The following is a 20,099-nucleotide window of genomic DNA, read 5'->3' as shown; positions in this document are numbered from 1 at the left end:
CTCGAGATGGACATGAATATTAGACCACAGATGAAAAGATAAAGATGAAAAGCTGAATCAAAGGCTTGAAATATTGCAACATGAAGTCTTAGCAATATGCATTCAAACTAGAATTAGTAAGAACGCTTCCATAAAATTAGTGAAGACATCATACGATTCGAAGCCACTTGCAATTGTCAAGTTTTGAGCTAAGTTGCTCGGAACAAATGTATATCCCAACATACATCCGATGAAAGAATTTTTCTAGGTGACTACTTGAATTCCCACCTAAGAATTTTCAAATTCTTTCTTGGTTATGCTATCAAGTTGCGGGTCCGGGAACATACTCAGTTTAATCAGCTACAAGACCTTACTCGCAACTATCAACATATATCCAAGAAGTTCCGCAAATTCATCTACCCGGGACCTTCGAAACAACAACGATACCAAACCCGGTAGATCATCCGAGCTATATCCACCAGTACTGGAGAAAAGTCACGGCACTATTTGCCACCAAGAAAAGTATAGATGCATTTTGATGTCCGCGTCCTGAGATACTAAGGAAGGTGAATGTAATGATGTGTCGGAAACCCCTTGGAGCTCAACTCCCCGAAAGAAATCAATTCATATAGGAGGCACCAATTCAAAATTTCGTCACATCGGCATCATATAGATTTTGAAAGACTTGCATGACCCTAATTTTTTTGAGCGAGAAGAGGTGTAGAATTAAAATTCCTAAGTCTTAACCCGCACCAAAGCAAGGAAGAGGAGTAACAAGAATCATACTCTCTAATATAACTAAACTCAAAATATTTTTTCACTAGACTCGACTCGGCCAAGTTCGATCAAGCAAAGGCTCCTATGGTCGTATGGCTCTCATTATCAACTTGTAATGTCCAAGATGAGGCACTAGCCATATTTGGGGACGAGACCTTAATATGTATAGAGGCGCATCTAGGCGTTTCGCAAGTACAAAAATCATTGCGGGTACATTTATGAAGAAATGAGTATATGGATTGGCTTACACTCGCCACATGCTAAATTACAAGTGACACAACATTTATTCAATCATCCATAAGACATGGCCCGACTACAGACAAAATCAAATGATAAAATTGCAATGAGTCTATCTTGCATATCCTACGAGACGACCAAGGCCCTCTACTCGTTGTGGTACGTCACATACATGCGCCTGCTCTCCTCATCAAACTCCCACTAGAGCTGCAAAGCATCGAACGGCTCTGGATCTGCGGTACATGTACCTGTGGTGTTGTAGTAATCTATGAGCCACACAGACTGAGCAATATCGCGACCATGATATCAGGACTAATTAAGTTTTGGGTGTGCTAAGGTTAAGTGGTGAGGTTGCAGCATCACCAAGCATTATTTTGTGGCTAATTTACGAGAACATAAGTTAAAAATTGAGTGGTCTACGCATAAACGGACATGAGCTAATAATGACCAAGAAGTGATCCTGAACACCTACTTACGTCAGACATAACCCCACCCAGTTCTCTCTTGGAGTAGAAACTCTCGAGTGAGACAGTCACGGTTACACACACAATTGGCATGTTTTAATTTAGTTTACTTGAAGATTTCTATAATCGGATGTTAGACAAATTTTCCAAATTGCCACATAATCACGGGCACGACTTTCCAAAAGATATTAACCATGCAGGGGTGCTCCAACTAGTCCATCATAAACTATCACAAGATGCTCCGAAGAGAAAACCTCAACCCCGAGAGAGTCCAAAGTATCACCAATATCCCAGTGCACAAGACATTCAGTAAGAGTAAAACAAATCCAACAAGACTGCCCGGTAGGCCAGATCCCAATAGGAGCCGCACGTATCTCGTTCTCACAGCACTACTAGATGGGCAAGATGTCGGATTAGCTGAAACCCCGGGTGACCATGGGGCACTAGACATCGCCCGATTTGGACCAACACTCATGAGGAGTATTGGTCCGGGTTGTTGATTAAGACCACGTGTAGCTATTCCCTATGCATTTTTATTAAGTTGTTTAGAAAATTTAACACCAATGTTGGGCCTTGCGGGAAGAATCTTAACTCAAAACGAATTATCAAGGGGTCCCATAACAACCCAAGCGTGTTAGGAGCGCTCAATATGGAACATAACACCAGTAATCGGAACTAGGGAGGCAGAAGCGGAACAAAACACCGAGAAATGCCAAGCCTTCCGCCTTCACCAGGTATGTCTATGAATTAAATTAAATAGCAGTGATAAGATGATATTCCAAATATCCATGTCAACACATGGATCAACATGCACGTGCAACTAGCAGCGCTATAAGAAGGTTTGAGCAAGCGCGAACTTAGCCAATCAATGTTTGCTAGGATGTGGAGGGAATAGAGGCTTTGCATGGCAATTTCTGGAGGATTGATATTCAGGTGGTAGGCAACGATACATATTGATGGAAACGAGATAGCTAAGCATAACAAAATTAGAAATGATACCAAGGTCATGATCATCTTGCTTGGCACTTCTTCCGAGGGATAAAACTCTTGCTCTTCAGGAACATTCTCAATGGGATCCTCGTACTCGTTCTCGGCACCCAATGCTATCCAAAATAAAATACAACAACCAATTAACACACAACCATGTCATGATGCTCAAACATATGATGTGAATGAAGCGTGGCAATGCTACACTAGTCATCTTTCTGATGCAATTATGTAGTTATTACCATTCTAGACATGACCTCAAGATTAATTATTTTGGCGTGCATGAACATGGCAAAAATGAATGCATCACAATAAAACAATACAAATGCATATAAAGAATGTCGCAAACCGAGTTACGGATCTCTGGAAACTCTCACCACAAGGCACGAAAGGTAACGATGATAAAACAACATTTGAGAGAGGCTTTGGGCTATTCCTTGGCATCCCAAGTATGCTACTGGATTGGGCACGAAATTCTAGGAGAAATACACCCAAGGTTCATGCAAAACAAAGGGGTATAACTCTCACAAAGCACAAAAACAATTCAACAACAATCTATCCAAAAACAGCAACATACCACTTTGTTCATATCAAAACTGACAGCTACAACCACCTATCAAGCTCAACCAAGACATGTATATGAATCTAACAAAGAGTACAACAACACCAAACTAACAGAAACATGTATAGGGTCATGGATCAATGGAAATTAAGCTCACAACATGGCAAAAATTATAACAGATTAGGACTTAGTGAAAATACGAGTTTTCACTAGCAGTTTTTATTATGATGGCATCTTGACAAAAATAAAACCCTATTCTACAACAACTTTTATGTCATGAATTTTAACAGGGTGATAGAGGGCCACAATTACTACAATTCACTCCCACTAACTATGAGCTCATGCTGCACAGAAACAATGATAATATCCTCTAAACATAGCATGACGATATAAGGAGATTCTCATAGTTGGTCATATTTCACAAGGTCAATTTTCAGAACTTTACATTAACATGGCATGTTTGACAGGAAGAGTAGATATGATGCAAGACCTATTTTGCAAGGTAATGGCACCATATTATATAGGGCAACATGCTCTTCAAATCACACCAAAGTACGAGCACAAGGAACTTGTATATGCTTGGCAATCATCATGTCAACACAACTACTTGAAACAGTTTTCAGACTTAGTCATATTTCAACATATCTAAATCAGTAATATTGAGATGACAAGTTCACAACAATAAAACCACAATTATAAACAATTTTTATGGCAAATAAAAATACCATGACCTAGTACTCCCTAAACACCACAACTTTCATGTTGACAAGTTTAACAAAGGGTGCAAGGATTGCTCCACGCAAAATTAACAAAATGGCATCTTAGCACAAAATAGGATTCACACAAACTTGCTCAAAAGTCAAAACTAATGTCACCATTGGATTCCTTGGATTTTTCTACCCCAAAATCATATATCATAAGCATAACTTCGTGTAGAAAAATCACCCAAAGCCACAATTAAAAATGCCATTTGCTAAGTACAACCTAGTATATGCCAAGTTTGGCATATACCCGGAATGGACATCTCCAGAGTTAGAACCTTCCTAAAAAGGCAAACATCCAACAGGAGTTCTAAATCACAACAAAACAAAAAAAATCACACACACACACACGGGGGGGGGGGGGGGCATTAGCAGTCTCACCAGGCTATCGTGGGTGGATGACATGTGGGGTCAAGGGCCCATTGTCAGCCATAGGGATTAAATCACACGAAAGTACAAGCACAAAGAACTTGTATATGCTTGGCAATCATCATGTCAACACAACTACTTGAAACAGTTTTCAGACTTAGTCATATTTCAACATATCTAAATGAGTAATATTGAGATGACATGTTCACAACAAGAAAACCAAATTATAAACAATTTTGATGGCAAATAAAAATACCATGACCTAGTACTCCCTAAACACCACAACTTTCATGTTCACAAGTTTAACAAAGGGTGCAAGGATTGCTCCGCACAAAATTAACAAAATGGCATCTTAGCAAAAAATAGCATTCACACAAACTTGCTCAAAAGACAAAACTAATGTCACCATTGGATTCCTTGGATTTTTGTACCCCAAAATCATATATCATAAGCATAACTTCGTGTAGAAAAATCACCCAAAGCCACGATTGAAAATGCCATTTGCTAAGTATAACCTAGTATATGCCAAGTCTGGCATATACCCGGAATGCACATCTCCAGAGTTAGAACCTTCCTAAAAAGGTAAACATCCAACAAGAGTTCTAAATCACAACAAAACAAAAAAATTCACGCACACGCGGGGGGGGGGGGGGCATTAGCAGTCTCACCAGGCCACCGTGGGTGGATGACATGTGGGGTCAAGGGCCCATTGTCAGCCATAGGGATTAAATCGCACAAAGGGGTTATATGCCAAGTCTGGCATATACCCGGAATGGACATCTCCAGAGTTAGAACCTTCCTAAAAAGGTAAACATCCAACATGAGTTCTAAATCACAACAAAACAAAAAAAATTCACACACACGCGGGGGGGGGGGGGGGGGGGGCATTAGCAGTCTCACTAGGCCACCGTGGGTGGATGACATGTGGGGTCAAGGGCCCATTGTCAGCCATAGCGATTAAATCGCACAAAGGGGTTATATGCCAAGTCTGGCATATACCTGGAATGGACATCTCCAGAGATAGAACCTTCCTAAAAAGGTATCCAACAGGAGTTCTAAATCACAACGAAACAAAAAAAATTCACACACACGCGGGGGGGGGGGGGCATTAGCAGTCTCACCGGGCCACCGTGGGTGGATGAAATGTGGGGTCAAGGGCCCATTGTCTGCCATAGGTATTAAATCGCACAAAGGGGTTATATGCCTAGTCTGGCATATACCCAGAATGGACATCTCCAGAGTTAGAACCTTCCTAAAAAGGTAAACATCCAACAGAAGTTTTAAATCACAACAAAACAAAAAAATTCAGACACACGCGGGGGGGGGGGCATTAACAGTCTCACCAGGCCACCGTGGGTGTATGACATGTGGGGTCAAGGGCCCATTGTCAGCCATAGGGATTAAATCGCACAAAGGGGTAAAAGGGGGATCTCAGTGTTTCGAAGGGTGGGTCCCGAGCCACTGGGCTAGGCAGGTGCTACTGACCACGAAGGGGCTCACGCTCTTTTGAGAGGCAAAAGGCGCAACTTCTCTCCCTTGCGGCAGAGAAGTGCCCGACGGCACCGGTGTCCACTCCCGCAACCATCAAAGCATACGAGCGGCGGAGGGGGCTGCGGGTCTCACGGCGATTCGTTTTCTGCACCTAGGGGAGGCTGCGAGGCAGGCGGGGCTATGCTTCGAGCTCGAGCACAGGCTCAGCTTGCGCCATGGCACGGCAAGGTTGAAATGTTGCGGCTAGCGGGGGCGAGCGACACGGGGAAAATGATGCGACTACGATCGACCTATAGCGCGCCTACACACGTGATGGAGAGCATCTGACACCGAGGAGGGGCACACACACCTCTCTGAAGAGAGGTTCAGAGAAACTCGCAGAGCATGGGGAGCGCATTGGCGGCACGATGAGGACACTACCTACGGGGAGCTAGCGACAAAATAAAGGGCAGGGTCGGAGGCTCTTCTCACCTAGTGTCCTACTGTACACGATGATGAGGGTAGGGACGGTATGGATCTCAAGCGCAGCTACTGTCCCGACTGCTATTGACGAAGGGGGAGAAGGGGACGTCAAGGAGGAAGGCCTTGAGCTGGACCTTGCCGCCAAAATGGATCCAGGACGATGACATGGGCTCGGGGATGAGGTTGATGATTTGTGCATGCTCCTTATGCCGGCGCGAACCTCTGACAGAATTTGTCATGGATCTAGTCGGTGGTTAGCAGGGGCTATGCGAGGCGAGGAGAGGAGGCGACAGCGAGAAGGAGGAAGAGGAGAATACCCTAGGGCGAGGCCCTGGCTTTATAGGAGGCCATGACGACGCGCTTGTCCACGGTGGCCATGTGCAGTGCGGGTGCTTTTTTTACAAAGAGAGAGGGCACCGGGAGGACGAAAAGCAGGGGAGGGGGAGTTGCTACACATGGGGATAGAAGCGGCGTCCATGCTGGCTTATCGCGAGGGGGAGCGCTAGCTGGGATGCGGCTATTGCATGCACTGCTGAGCCGCACTTTGGGCTGCACTGCTGCTGCTGCTAGCTAGCTAGCTTTTTTTCAATAAAAGCTAGAGTTTGAAAAGAATAAAAGGGCCAGGAAAAGGAAGGGTTTAAAATTCAAAAAATAGCACTTTTATACTCCCAAAATAAGCCCCTCTTTAGTAAAATTGGGGTGGCCATTTTTTAGGGACAAAAAATAAATGCCCTTGTTTTTACCATTGAATTTGTTTGCAAGTTCTCTTTAAAATACAACAGGCATAAGCATGGGTGAAAAGGATTTTAAAATTACAACTAGAGCAAGACCATACTCGGCAACATTTTTAAGAAGGTGTTGGCCAAAGAAAAATCTCACCCTAATGCAATAACTTGAATTAAAGAGATATAGATAGATATATAGTTGAGAAAAAGTGAAGGGAGGTTTTCCACACAAGAAGTGACACCTGAGCAAGCACACCAATCATCACAACACACATTCACACAACATAGCACGTGGTGAAAAATTATGCAATGGATGACATGATGCCATGATGCACAAATGAAAGTCATGAGACCAACTTTGTTTGCTTCGAACAACATGAGGCACAACATGGAAGGTTCACTCATGGAAATATTACAAAGGTTGGAAAGTGCACTTGGGCTGTTACAAACGTCTTCAATATACAACTGCCAAAGGTCTTTGTTTCCCCGCCTTGAAATACAAGTCGGAATTACTCGGCGTCTCAAATGTTGCACTATATAAAATAGTTTCGAACCTAGATTTTGGTCAATAGTTAGGTTTCCCGGATCCTATGTGTACCCTTTACGTTCTCGAACATATTCGGCTAAGGATGTAATGGCAGAACCATTGCAATAGTGCCGACAACTTCATTGGCAGAGCACCTCAGTGGAGAAAGCCGAAAACTGACTATCTTGGTAACTGAAAATTGGTCGGCAATCCAAAGACCGTGTTAAGTAACGTGTCGTTAGAGATCACCACGTTAAACGAAGAACTTATTCATAGTATAAGCCAGCGTTGGCAATGGCTTAGACCTCGGCTGCTTAAATCCGACCAGTTCACGCATCGGGGGTTCATCATCAACCCCCATAGTCAAACTCCTATGACTAAGTGAAAGTTACAAACCCTTCATAGTATGATTGTCCAGTTCCTACAAGCACAGACCGCCATCTGGTACCGAGACATCAGCTAAGGGTCAGAGCTGCCGCAAGGGACACCCTTTGTATATTCTACATTAGGGATAGAAGCCTACGGCTAGACACTTTCAGTTCAACACACTCGAAGAGGAGGAAAATGAATTAAAATAGCACACGTATAATAGGAAATATACCGACATACTCATTAAAACAAAATATGGTTTTTTACATCCCGTGTACTTCAGCATTGTGAAGAACTAAAACGGATACAAAGTGATTTTTGGACATATGGGCTCGGTACCCTATGCAACCTCTTCCAGCTCGGCAAAGAAATGATCTGCGGTGCGCTGCTTCCCTTCGGTGGACCCGCAACAACGATCGTTGCATCAACCTTCCGGAAGTGCGTACTCACGCACGCGTACACCCATCATGCTCCCTCGAAGCACCCAGATCACTTCCAGCAATCCACATGCGAGCTAGCAACCCGCAGCCGGGCCAGGAGGCCGAAGAGGCTCGTCGGTAGAACTTTGGTGGGCCACAACCTAATGTAGAGATCTTGGAGTGCTAGCCTCGCCATGCGGGATAACTCTGTTAGTTGCCTAATTCGATGGTTCAACACGTGTGGCAACACAGAGTCTCAGAAGTGCTCCCAGAGTGCCATCTCCTCCTCATGGTCCTCCGATTGCCAGACATGCTAGACGACGTCTGTCACACTCTTTGGAAGATCCTCTAAGATCTATGTGTAATGCAACACCTAAGTGAGATCGATGCACCCTTTGCTTCCAAACACAAACTCAATAAGTATGGCTTACCCACAGCTATTTGCTCCACTGGTTGGGGCAGTTCGTGGGCAATCCGGGTCGTAGTTTGGAGCTTGGAGTGTGGAAACTTGAGCTTCTTGAGCTATTCTTTCACGTGCTTCTCCTTGTACTGAAGTCTAGCGCGTGCTTCAAACTTGCTCTTCAGGGTCTCCTCGACCTACACGATCCGTGCGTGGTCCTTCTCCCTAGCCACCTTCTCGGAAGGTCGGGCCTCCTCCGCCTTCGCGGTCACAGCCTTCTGCTGCTCTGCCTCCTGTCGAGTCTTATTGAGCTCAGCATTAAGCCTCTCATGTTTAGCTAAGGCCGCTGTCATTCAAAAAGTTTGGCATCAACCCCTAATTCAACAACAAACATAGTACGCTTCTCGTGCTTCATACTTGTGACCTCCGTTGGGTTTTTCGTGAATAGGAACGGGTTGTCGCAGCACAATGTGGGTAAGTACTTCCCTCAGTTATGAAACCAAGGTTTATCGAACTCATAGGAGTATCGACCACAGCCGTCTTCAATGGCTACACACAAAATAACAAACAACTTGCATCCAACGCGGGCAAGAGGGTTGTCAATCCTCTTTTTCTTGTTATTTGCAAGCGAGTGAGGTGTGTGGACAATTGTAGATAGCAAGATAAAATAAAAACAAGTAAATGTCAGTAAGGTATTGAAGGTTTTTAATATATGTTGTGAATAGACCCCGGGGCCATAGTTTTCCCTAATGACATCTTTCACGAAAAATAGCATACGGTGGATAAACAAATTACTGTTGGGAAATTGACAGAAAAGTGGATGGTTATGCGATATTCATGGCAATGATCATGTTTATATAGGCATCACGTCCATAAACAAATAGGCCAATTCATGCCTGCACCTATTACTATTACTCCACTCATCAACCGCTATCCAGGATGCATCTAGAGTATTAAGTAAAATAGAGTAATGCATGGACAACAATGACATGATGTATACAAAGTAAACTCAAGCAATAGGAATGAACCTTATCATTTTATCCTTACTAGCAGCAACACAAAGATGCATCTTGTCCCTTATGTCACTGGGATAAAGAAATTCGCCTGGTTGAACCTACTACAATGCACCTCGCAAACCGAATAAATATCAGTCTAGTTGGCCAAACTATTCCAATAGATTAGAGAGAATTAGGAAGCTATCATAATCATGCACATAAGTATCATATTAGTATTTAGAGAAGACTCAAATATTTATCAAGAATAATCTGAACATAAATCCACAATTCATCGGATCCCAAAAAACGCACCGCACAAAAGGAAATACATCATGTGGATCAAAGCGAAGATGTGATGATCATTGTATTGAAGATCAAGAGAGAGAGATTGTCATCTAGGTATCGGCCATGGACCCGTAGGCCTATGGTGAACTACTCACACATCATCCCGAGGGCAACAAGGTTGATGAAGAGGCCCTCCGTGATCCATCCCCCTTCGGCAAGGTGCCGTAACGGAGCTCCATATGGCCCCTCCTCGGAACAAACACTTACGACCACGTAAAATGTGTTTCGGGACTCCTTCTCATGATTTTAGGTTATAAGAGAATTTATAAGCTAGAGAACGGAGTCGGGAGGGCCTCGAGGGGCCCAAAAGCCAATAGGGCACGACCCCCTAGACCGTGCTGTGTTGTCTTGTGGGTCTCATGTGCCCCCAACCTTCGTGTGATGCTTGTTGCTCTTCTTTTGGTCTAGCAAAAATCACCAAAAAGTTTGAGGTCAACTGGACTTCATTTGGTATGGAAAACCTGAAAAGTGAAAAAGAATCACAAACATCAACTAGACGTGGTACCGGGTCAATATGTTAGTGCTAATAAATAATATAAATTGGTAAATAATAACCCCAAAAGTATTCTAAAATGATAATATATCAGCATGGAACAATAAAAAATTATAGATACATTGGAGACGTATCAAGCATCCCCAAGCTTAATTCCTGCTCGTCCTCAAGTAGGTAAATGATAAAAATAGAAATTTTGATGTGGCATGCTATCCATGATGTAACCATATACATGTATCATCATTGAGAAACAATGAATTAACAAATATTAACACAACAATACTTATAGGTATAAGCAACAAAATCATTAATCTTTCAAAGTATATCATCCTCAGAGATTGTTTTACCACATTCATCTTATTATATTCGTGAGGCATGGCTCCATCTTCACCACATTAATACAAATGTCAAGCACAATGGTATCCAAGTTAGGCAATTGGATTGTACTTTTTCAATACGCATCAACAATTTATTCTTCACGCAATACATGAGCGTGAACCATTGGACATAGCATAAAGGTGGAATATAATATGGTGGTAGGTTTCAAAGGGGTAAAAATTGGATAAGTTAGTCTCACATCTACTAGGCGTACCAAATGGCTATGGATATGGCTCTTGATAGATATCTATGCAAGGATCAGGGATTGTCATGCAAATGATGCACTAGAGCTATAAGTGTATGAAAGCTCCACTGAAGCTAAGTGGGGTGTGCATCCAACTTGCTTGCTCATGAAGACCTCGGATATTTATGTGGAGTTTGTCCTATGTATTGTTGGTTCCCTAACTTTTTGGTCCCAAAAGTTTGGGCACCATTTTGTTTGTGTTATTGTTCTAGGAACAATTGGAAATTCATACGCGACGTATAAGGCACTAGAGAAAAAACTAATTGGACCAATGGAGGAGTCACTTACCAAGGAGGAATTTCCCCAAAACAGTTTGGTGAATGGGGCTTTGCACAAGGAGATCGAAAATCCCAGCAAGAAGAGCAAGAACACGGGTTTGAGCTGCAAAATGATTTTTTCTGGAGGTAGGAGAAGCAGATGGGAGCTAGAATGAGTGGAGGGGTGCACGTGGGCCCCACAAGCCTGGTAGGCGCGGCCAGGGGGTGCCCGCGCCTCCAGGGCTTGTGGCCCACTGGTGCAGCCCCCTAACTAGCTCTCCGTCTTAGTATTTTTCAAAAATTCTAGAAAAAATCATACTTGATTTTCACGGCGTTCGAAGAACTTTTATTTTTGGCGTACTTTTCTACGGGACGCTAAAAGCAGAAAACATGGAAAACTAAAGCTAAATCTATCATTTTTCTTCTAAGCAACCGAAGGTGGAAGCTTGGAACAGAGGTTTGTGACTCCTCGATTCATCCATCTCATGGTTATCGAAAGAAATCCATCAATGAGGTTGATCAAGTCTCCTTGAAAAACTTTTTTGAATCGCAAAAGGAAAAGGAGAATTTTCGAATAGTCACTAGGTTACCTCAATGGGGATGTGAATGTCCCTAACAAGCAAATCATACTTCATCTTAACAGTAGGTATAGGGCATTCAAAGCTCCCAATAAGAATCGATGAAGTTTTTGCGATAGCATGATGCAATGTACTCGATATTGTTTCTTCGGAAAGTGCACCGTATGCTCATTACCAGTGACATGGAACGTGACATTGCCTTTGTTGCAATCTATAACAGCCCCTGCAGTGTTTAAAAAGGGTCTTCCGAGGATGACCGCCATGACATCATCCTCGGGAATATCCAGAATAACAAAGTCTGTTAAGATAGTGATGTTAGCAACCACCACAGGCACATCCGCGCAAATTCCGATAGGGAAAGCAGTTGATTTGTCGGCCATTTGAGAGAGATTTCAGTGGGTGTCAACTTATCCAGTTCAAGTCTACGATAAAGAGAGAGAGAGTCATAACACTAACACCGGCTCCAAGGTCGCATAAAGCAGTTCTAATGTAGTTACCTTTAATGGAGCAAGGTATAGTGGGCACTCCGGGATCACCTAGTTTCTTAGGAGTTCCACCCTTGAAGGTATAATTAGCGAGAATGGTGGAAATCTCAACCTCAGGTATCCTCCTCTTATTAGTAACAATATCCTTCATGTACTTAGCATACAGATACATTTTGAGCATATTTGTCAAACGCATTTGCAGAAAGACAGGTCTAATCATTTCCACAAATCGCTCAAAATCCTCATCATCCTTTTTCTTGGATGGTTTGGGAGGAAAGGGCATAGGTTTTTGAACCCATGGTTCCCTTTCTTTACCATGCATCCTAGCAGCGAAATCGTACTTATCGTATCTCTTATTCTTAGGCTGTGGGTTATCAAGATCAACAGGTTCAATCTCCACATCCTTATCATTGGTAGGTTGAGCATCATCATGAACATCACTATTGATATTATCATTAGGCTCATGTTCATCACCAGATTGTGTTTCGGCATCAGAGACAGAGACATCTTTTGGATTCTCAGGTGTAGCAGCATCAGGGTTGCTAGCATGCAAGTTCCTATCATATTTCTTCTTCTTCCTAGGATGACTAGGTGCATCAGTGCTAACTCCTTGAGAATATTGTTCAATTCTCTTAGGATGACCCTCAGGATACAAAGGTTCCTGGGTCATTCTACCGCCTCTATTGACGACTTTGACAGAATTGTCATTCAACTCATTGAGCAAGTCATTCTGAGCCTTAAGTACTTGTTCTACTGAGAAGCTTAAGATCATTGACATTTTTGTCCACACAAGCACTTAAATGACTAACCCTACGAGCATTCTGTTCCAATTGTCTGCTAACATAATCATTGAAACTTTGTTGTTTGGCAACAAAGTTATCAAATTCATCCACGCATAAGCTAGCAGGTTTATCAAAAGGAATATCACTCTCATTGAATCTACGAAGAGAATTTACCTCTACTACCTGTATCGGGCTATCAAGACCATGGATCTCTTCGATAGGTGGTAGATTTTTGGCATCTTCAGATTTAATGCCTTTCTCTTTCATAGAATTCTTAGCTTCTTGCATATCTTCAGGACTGAGGAATAGAATACCTCTTTTCTTGGGAGTTGTCTTCGGAGGTGGTTCGGGAATAGTCCAAGCATTCTCATTGCACAAGATGTTATTCAATAGGATCTCAGCTTGTTCTACGGTTCGTTCCCTAAAAACACAACCAACACAACTATCTAGGTGGTCTCTAGAAGCATCGGTTAGTCCACTATAGAAGATATCAAGTATTTCATTCTTCTCAAGAGGGTGATCAGGCAAAGCATTCAGTAGCTGGACGAGCCTCCCCCAAGCTTGTGGGAGACTCTCTTCTTCAACTTGCGCAAAGTTGTATATTTCCTGCAAGGCAGTGTGTTTCTTATGGGCAGGGAAATATTTTTTAGAGAAGTAGTAGATCATATCGTGGGGGCTACGCACACAACCAAGAGCAAGAGAAGTGAACCAAGTCTTAGCATCATCCTTTAGCGAGAAAGGAAACAACTTAAGGATATAGTAGTGGTAGATCTTTTCCTCACTCGTGAATAGGGTGGCTATATCGTGCAGTTTGGTAAGATGGGCTACAACCGTTTCAGACTCATAACCGTGAAAAGGATCAGATTTGACCAGAGTGATTAACTCAGGGTCGACAAAGAATTCATAATCCTTATCGGTCACAAAGATAGGCGAAGTGGCAAACTTTGGGTCGTATTTCATCCTAGCGTTCATAGATTTTTCTTTCCACTTGCGCAGTAATTTCTCAACATCATAGCTATCCTTACACGCAAGAAATTCCTCAGCTATCTCTCCCTCCATAACATAACCCTCAGGCATATCAGGCAATTCATATCTAGGAGAGCTAGTTATAACAGGCAAAATAGTATCAGCAGTTTCAGAAGTGTCATCACATCTAGTAGCAACTCTAGAAATTTGTGCATCAAGAAATGCACCTAGTGGCAAAGCAGTATCAAGCATAGCATCATCACAAGCATCATGGACATCAGAAGTAACATCATCAAGCACATGCGACACATCAAAATTGCTAGCAGGAGGTGGTGTCGCAAACTTACTCATAACTGAAGGTGAATCAAGTGCAGGGCTAGATGGCAGTTCCTTACGTGTCCTCGTAATTGAGGGCAAGACTTTAGTTCTTGGATCTTTCGGATTCCTCATAGTGACCAGCAGACGTAAATCCCATGTGAATCAGAGAATATAGCTATGCTTCCCCGGCAACGACGCCAGAAAAAGTTCAACCACAAGTATAGGGGATCGCAACAATTTTTGAGGGTAGAGTATTCAACCCAAATTTATTGATTAGACACAAGGGGAAGCCAAAGAATATTCTCAAGTATTAGCAGTTGAGTTGTCAATTCAACCACACGTGAAAGATTTAGTATCTGCAGCAAAGTATCAGTAGCAGAGTAGTGTGATAGCAACAGTAGCAACGGTAACCAGTAGCAGCAAAGTGACAGCAGTAGCAGCAAAGTAACAGCAGTAGCAATAGAGTAACAGTAGCAGCAGTGACAGCAGTAGCGGCAAAGTAATGTAGCAAGGACTAGTAGGAAAAACTCGTAGGCATTGGATCGGTGATGGATGATTATGCCGGATGTTATTCATCATGCAACAGTTATAACACGGAGAGATATGTAACTAGCTCCAGTTCGTCAATGTAATGTAGGCATGTATTCTGTATGTAGTCATACGTGCTTAGGGAAAAGAACTTGTATGACATCTATTGTCCATCCCTCCCATGGCAGCGGGGTCCTAATGGAAACTAGGGGTTATTAAGGTTCTCCTTTTAATAAAGAACCGAACCAACGCGTTAACACTTAGTGAATACATGAACTCCTCATACTATGGTCATCTCCGGGAGTGGTTCCGGCTATTGTCACTCCGGGGTTGCCGGGTCATAACACATAGTAGGTGACTACAACTTGCAATATAGGATCAAGAACACACATATATTGGCGACAACATAATAGGTTCAGATGTGAAATCTTGGCACTCGGGCCCTAGTGACAAGCATTAAGCATGGCAAAGTAGTAGCAACATCAATCTCAAAACATAGTGGATACTAGGGATGACTCCCTGTCAAAACTAACTCGATTACATGATAGATCTCATCCAACCCATCGCCGTCCAGCAAGCCTACGATGAGATTACTCACGAACGGTGAAGAGCATCATGGAATAGGCGATGAAGGAAGATTGATGATGACGATGGCGACGATCTCCCCTCTCCGAAGCCCAGAACAGACTCCAGATCTACCCTCTAGAGGAAGAACAGGAGGTGGCGGCGCCTCCATATCATAAAACGCGATGAACTCTTCTCCTTGATTTTTGTCCGAATGAAGCGGACTAAATAGAGCTGAGATTGGAGGTGGTGGAGCTTTGTGGGCCCCACAAGCCTGCCAGGCGCGCCCAGGGGGGGGGCGCCTGGTGGGCTTGTGGGCTCAGAGCTCCACCCCTCACGTTGATTCTTGCGCCAGTATTTTTAATATATTCCACAAAAAATCCCCATAAATTTCCAGGTCATTCCGAGAATTTTTATTTCTGCGCAAAAACAACACCATGGCAATTCTGCTGAAAACAACGTTAGTGTGGGTTAGTTCCATTCAAATCATGCAAATTAGAGACCAAAACAAGGGCAAATGAGTTTGGAAAAGTAGATACGACGAAGACGTATCAAGTACAGACAGATGGAAAGGTAAAAGGCACATGGCGTGGCTATCTACAGGCCCAACCTAGGGCCAGATCGTAGCTGGGACACCAGCTACTCGTCGTTGTCAACGTGTAGATAGAACCCACCATTAGGGTCATTAACATCCTCTGCCACAACTTATTAAGCAAACGTGAGTACAAAGGTACTCAACAAGACTTTAGAACAAATCTATCTACTCATGCAAATGTATCAACAAGGGATTGTGGGGTTTCATGCAGAAAGCCAACTTTGACTCTTGGCTAGACAAAACTACGTTTAAAATAGTTTTGACAACTTTGTTTTCTCGCACACGAGTCCACTAACTCCACAAAAATACACCATCATGGAATCATTCCCGTCTTCCTACGGAAATGCCATCCATGCCACTCACACTTATCTTGATTCTTTTATGAGTAGCCATTAAAGTTATCTATGAACAACATATGTCTCCAAGTAGTCCATATCCGCGGACGGGGGTATTCGAATAGATCATAACCCTGCAGGGGTGTACTTCTTCACACACGCTCTCGCCACTTATCGCCATGTGGATGTCATGCACCTCGGCAACCTTCAAGCGGAAGCCCAACGAGGGTGTCGGCCACGACCGTTAACCATGCTAATACCTAGTCCAGGTTTATCGCCTATTTGAGAGTAACCCGCACGGAAGTCTAGCCGAGGTTTCCGCCACGGCCCCAAACGATGTGCGCAGGGTTCCCAAGCTCACAATCCGGGTGCCACTTGGTACAACGTGCCACTAGCTACCGCATCATAGCCCACCTCTAAGGTCAGCACTATGCACGGCCTCCAGCATGACTATAAACACCAAAAACTACTTGCAACTCCTGGACCGAGTACTAGGCGACTAATAAGTTGAGAGGGTCAATTAAGTATCCCAACGTGTGGTAGTATCTAGTCTTGGATTACATACATGGAACTCAGTTCCTAAGGACGGTTCCAATGAAACAACCCGCCATGTAATCCTACATAGCCTTTCACCGGTAGCTTTACCAAATCAGGTTCAACACACGACCTTTATTAACAGAACACATTCTCACGATCCTGTTCATCACCCAGATGACAGACCAAACACAACTCTAAGCATAGCATGCATAGTAGGATAAGACACATCATGGCTCAAGCATCTACCAGGTATGCTAGGTTGCAAGGTTTAGCTAATTACTGTGACAAAGACAGGTCATGCAAAGGAATGGGTTCAACTAACATGGTAAAAGCATTTTAGGCATTTTAACCTAATGCAATAAATAAGAGAAGGAGCGAGAACATGTGATTTATCGGGATGATCAAAATTGTTGCTTGCCTTGTTGCTCAGCAGAGGGGTGATATCCGTCAGTCGGATAATCAGTCGTATCCGGAGGGACGGGGCCTACCGAATAACACCATACAGTTAATAACAATCATATGCAACAATCATGATGCATGAACATGGTATCAAATGAAGGGTGATATGATTCAATGTGGTTGGGAAACCTTAGTTTGCATCTGGTTTGAAATCCAAATTCAAATATCAGTTGAAATGGCATATTTATCTTAATCATTTAATTGATTTGACCTGATGCTATTTCATAACTTTGTTTTCATGCATGAAAATAGAACCATTGTGTTCATTGAATTTTTCTGATCAATTTGCATATATTATTTGTCTGATTTGGAGTTATAATCAATTTTCTATGAATTTCCAAAGTTTTGCAATTATTCTGGAATTATTTTAAAACCAGAATTAGACTTATTGCATCAGCAGGTCAGCTGGCCGTTTGAAAGTCAAACCTGACCAGTGGGACCCACTGGTCAGTGACTCTGGCCAGTTTTAGATTAAGTTTAAACTTAAAGATAATTAACAGGGCTAGACCCACATGTGAGTGACTGTTTAGGGTTTAACAATTTCTTTATTTTTATTTTTATTAAACTCAATTAACCAGGGGGCTGGACCCACTTGCCAGTGACTCACGGGAGTCAACCCCACCGGCGGCGAGGCTCCGGCGACCACGAGAACGGCGGAGGGCCTCGAGTTTTCTATTCCGGCGACCAAACGCAAGGCGAAAGGCACCAGAGGAACGGTTGGTTGAGCGCGGTTCCATTTTTGCAAAGAACAGGGGCTAAGATGGCTGGAGATGACGCCGTCGACGAGCTCAGCGGCTACCGGAGTTCGGGCTATGACGAAGTCATCGAATCCGAGGGAAAATCACGTGGGGTTGGGCTCCTAGAGCTTCTACGCGATGCACCGATGCTGTTGGTGGCCTTAGAATGACCAGCCGATCACCGGAGAGCTACCAGCGACGAGCTCCCGCGGCAGATCTCGTCGGGATCCGGTGGAATCGGGGCCTAGAACACGGGATCGAAGGGGAAAATGAGGGGAAAGCACCCTGGGCTCATGGGGAGTGCAGAGGCGACGAGAGCGGGCTTGGGGACGGTTTGAGGAGGGAGAACGACGACTGCGATCTCCGGGGATCCGAGGTTGAAGATGATGGCATCATGGTGTCTCAGGGGTTCTCGGCATCGAGCAGCTAGCTGGAGAGCTTCAGGAGACCACGACGATGCTTTTGCGCACCTCAGGTGCGAGGGAGGGAGGCTGGAGCAACGGCGAGCTCGAGCTCGGCTCGGGCTCTAATGGCGGCTGAGAGGGGAAAGAGAAGGGGGAAGAATGAGGCGAGGAGAAGCTCGGTGACATCTGCGGGATGCTTATCCCCTCCTTGCCAGTGCGAAGCAGCGGCCAGGCAGGCACGCAGGTGCGTGGCCGTGCCGGAGGGAGAGGCGGCCAGCTCGTGCTGCTCACTTGCACGGGGAAGACGACACGCATGAGATGGGCCGGGCCAAGGGTGAGCGACACGTAAGGTTTTTTCTATTTTTCCATTTTTGTTTTCTGTTAAAGCATTTCTGACTTTGTTTCATTTTATTTTTGGATCCAAATTATTCCTAAAATAGTTTGAAACATGCTCGGGTGTTATTTGGAATATTTCTGAACACATATAAAGTTTTCAACATTTTTGGAAACTCTGGATTATTTGAAATCAATTATATAGTTGATTTCAGTAACTTTTAAATTTAAAATAAAATGCCAAAAACATTTTGAAAATATATGTCACCCGTGATATTTTGTTTTCAACATTTATCCGAAATGATGAAATTTTCTAATGGCCATTTTGGTTTCATTAATTTTCCACCAAATTTGAATTGTTTTGAATTAGAGTTGCTAGGGTTTGCTTTTGTTTTCTTTTCTTTGCTTTTTATTTCATTTCATTTTCTTGGATGCAATGGAAAAGACATGAGCACAACCTTGCCAAACTCTAGTAGGGATTCAGGGATGTGACATTGGAGAGGAGATGGTGCTGATGAAGATGTTGATGGAGATTGACCCCCTCTCGATGAGAGGATCGTTGGTGATGACGATGGCTTCAATTTCCCCCTCCGGGAGGGAAGTTTCCCTCGTAGAATAGCTGCGCCGAAGCTCTAGATTGGTCCTGCCGAAGTTCCGCCTCGAGATGGCAGCACTTCATCGCAAAAGCGCTCTTATGATTTTTTCCGGGTCAAAACCCTTCGTACAGCAGAAGATGTGCACCAGAGGCTTTCCAGTGGGACCACAAGCCTGTAGGGCGCGCCCAGGGGTAGGTCGCGCCCTTGGCTTGTGGCCAGCCGGTGGGTCCCCTGTTGTATTTCCTTCTCCCAATATTTTTTATATATTCCAAAATAATTCTCCGTAAGTTTTCAGGACTTTTGGAGCTGTGCAGAATTGGTCTCTCAGATTTGCTCCTTTTCGTGTCCAGAATTCCAGCTCCCGACATTCTTCCTTTTCATGTAAACCTTGTAAAATAAGAGAGAAAAGGCATACATATTGTACCATAATATGTATTAACAGCCCATAATGCAATAAATATCGATATAAAAGCATGATGCAAAATGGACGTATCAACTCCACCAAGCTTAGACCTCGCTTGTCCTCAAGCGATAACCGAGATCGATAAATATGCCCACATGTTTAGAGATAGAGATGTCGATAAAAATAAAATACAGGCATGAAGGCATCATGGTTATCTTTAGAATAGCAACACATATTGA

The sequence above is a fragment of the Hordeum vulgare genome, chromosome 6H, assembly GCF_904849725.1.
Source record: "Hordeum vulgare subsp. vulgare chromosome 6H, MorexV3_pseudomolecules_assembly, whole genome shotgun sequence".
Lineage (NCBI taxonomy): Eukaryota > Viridiplantae > Streptophyta > Magnoliopsida > Poales > Poaceae > Hordeum > Hordeum vulgare.
Note: the sequence above shows the minus strand (reverse complement) of the source record.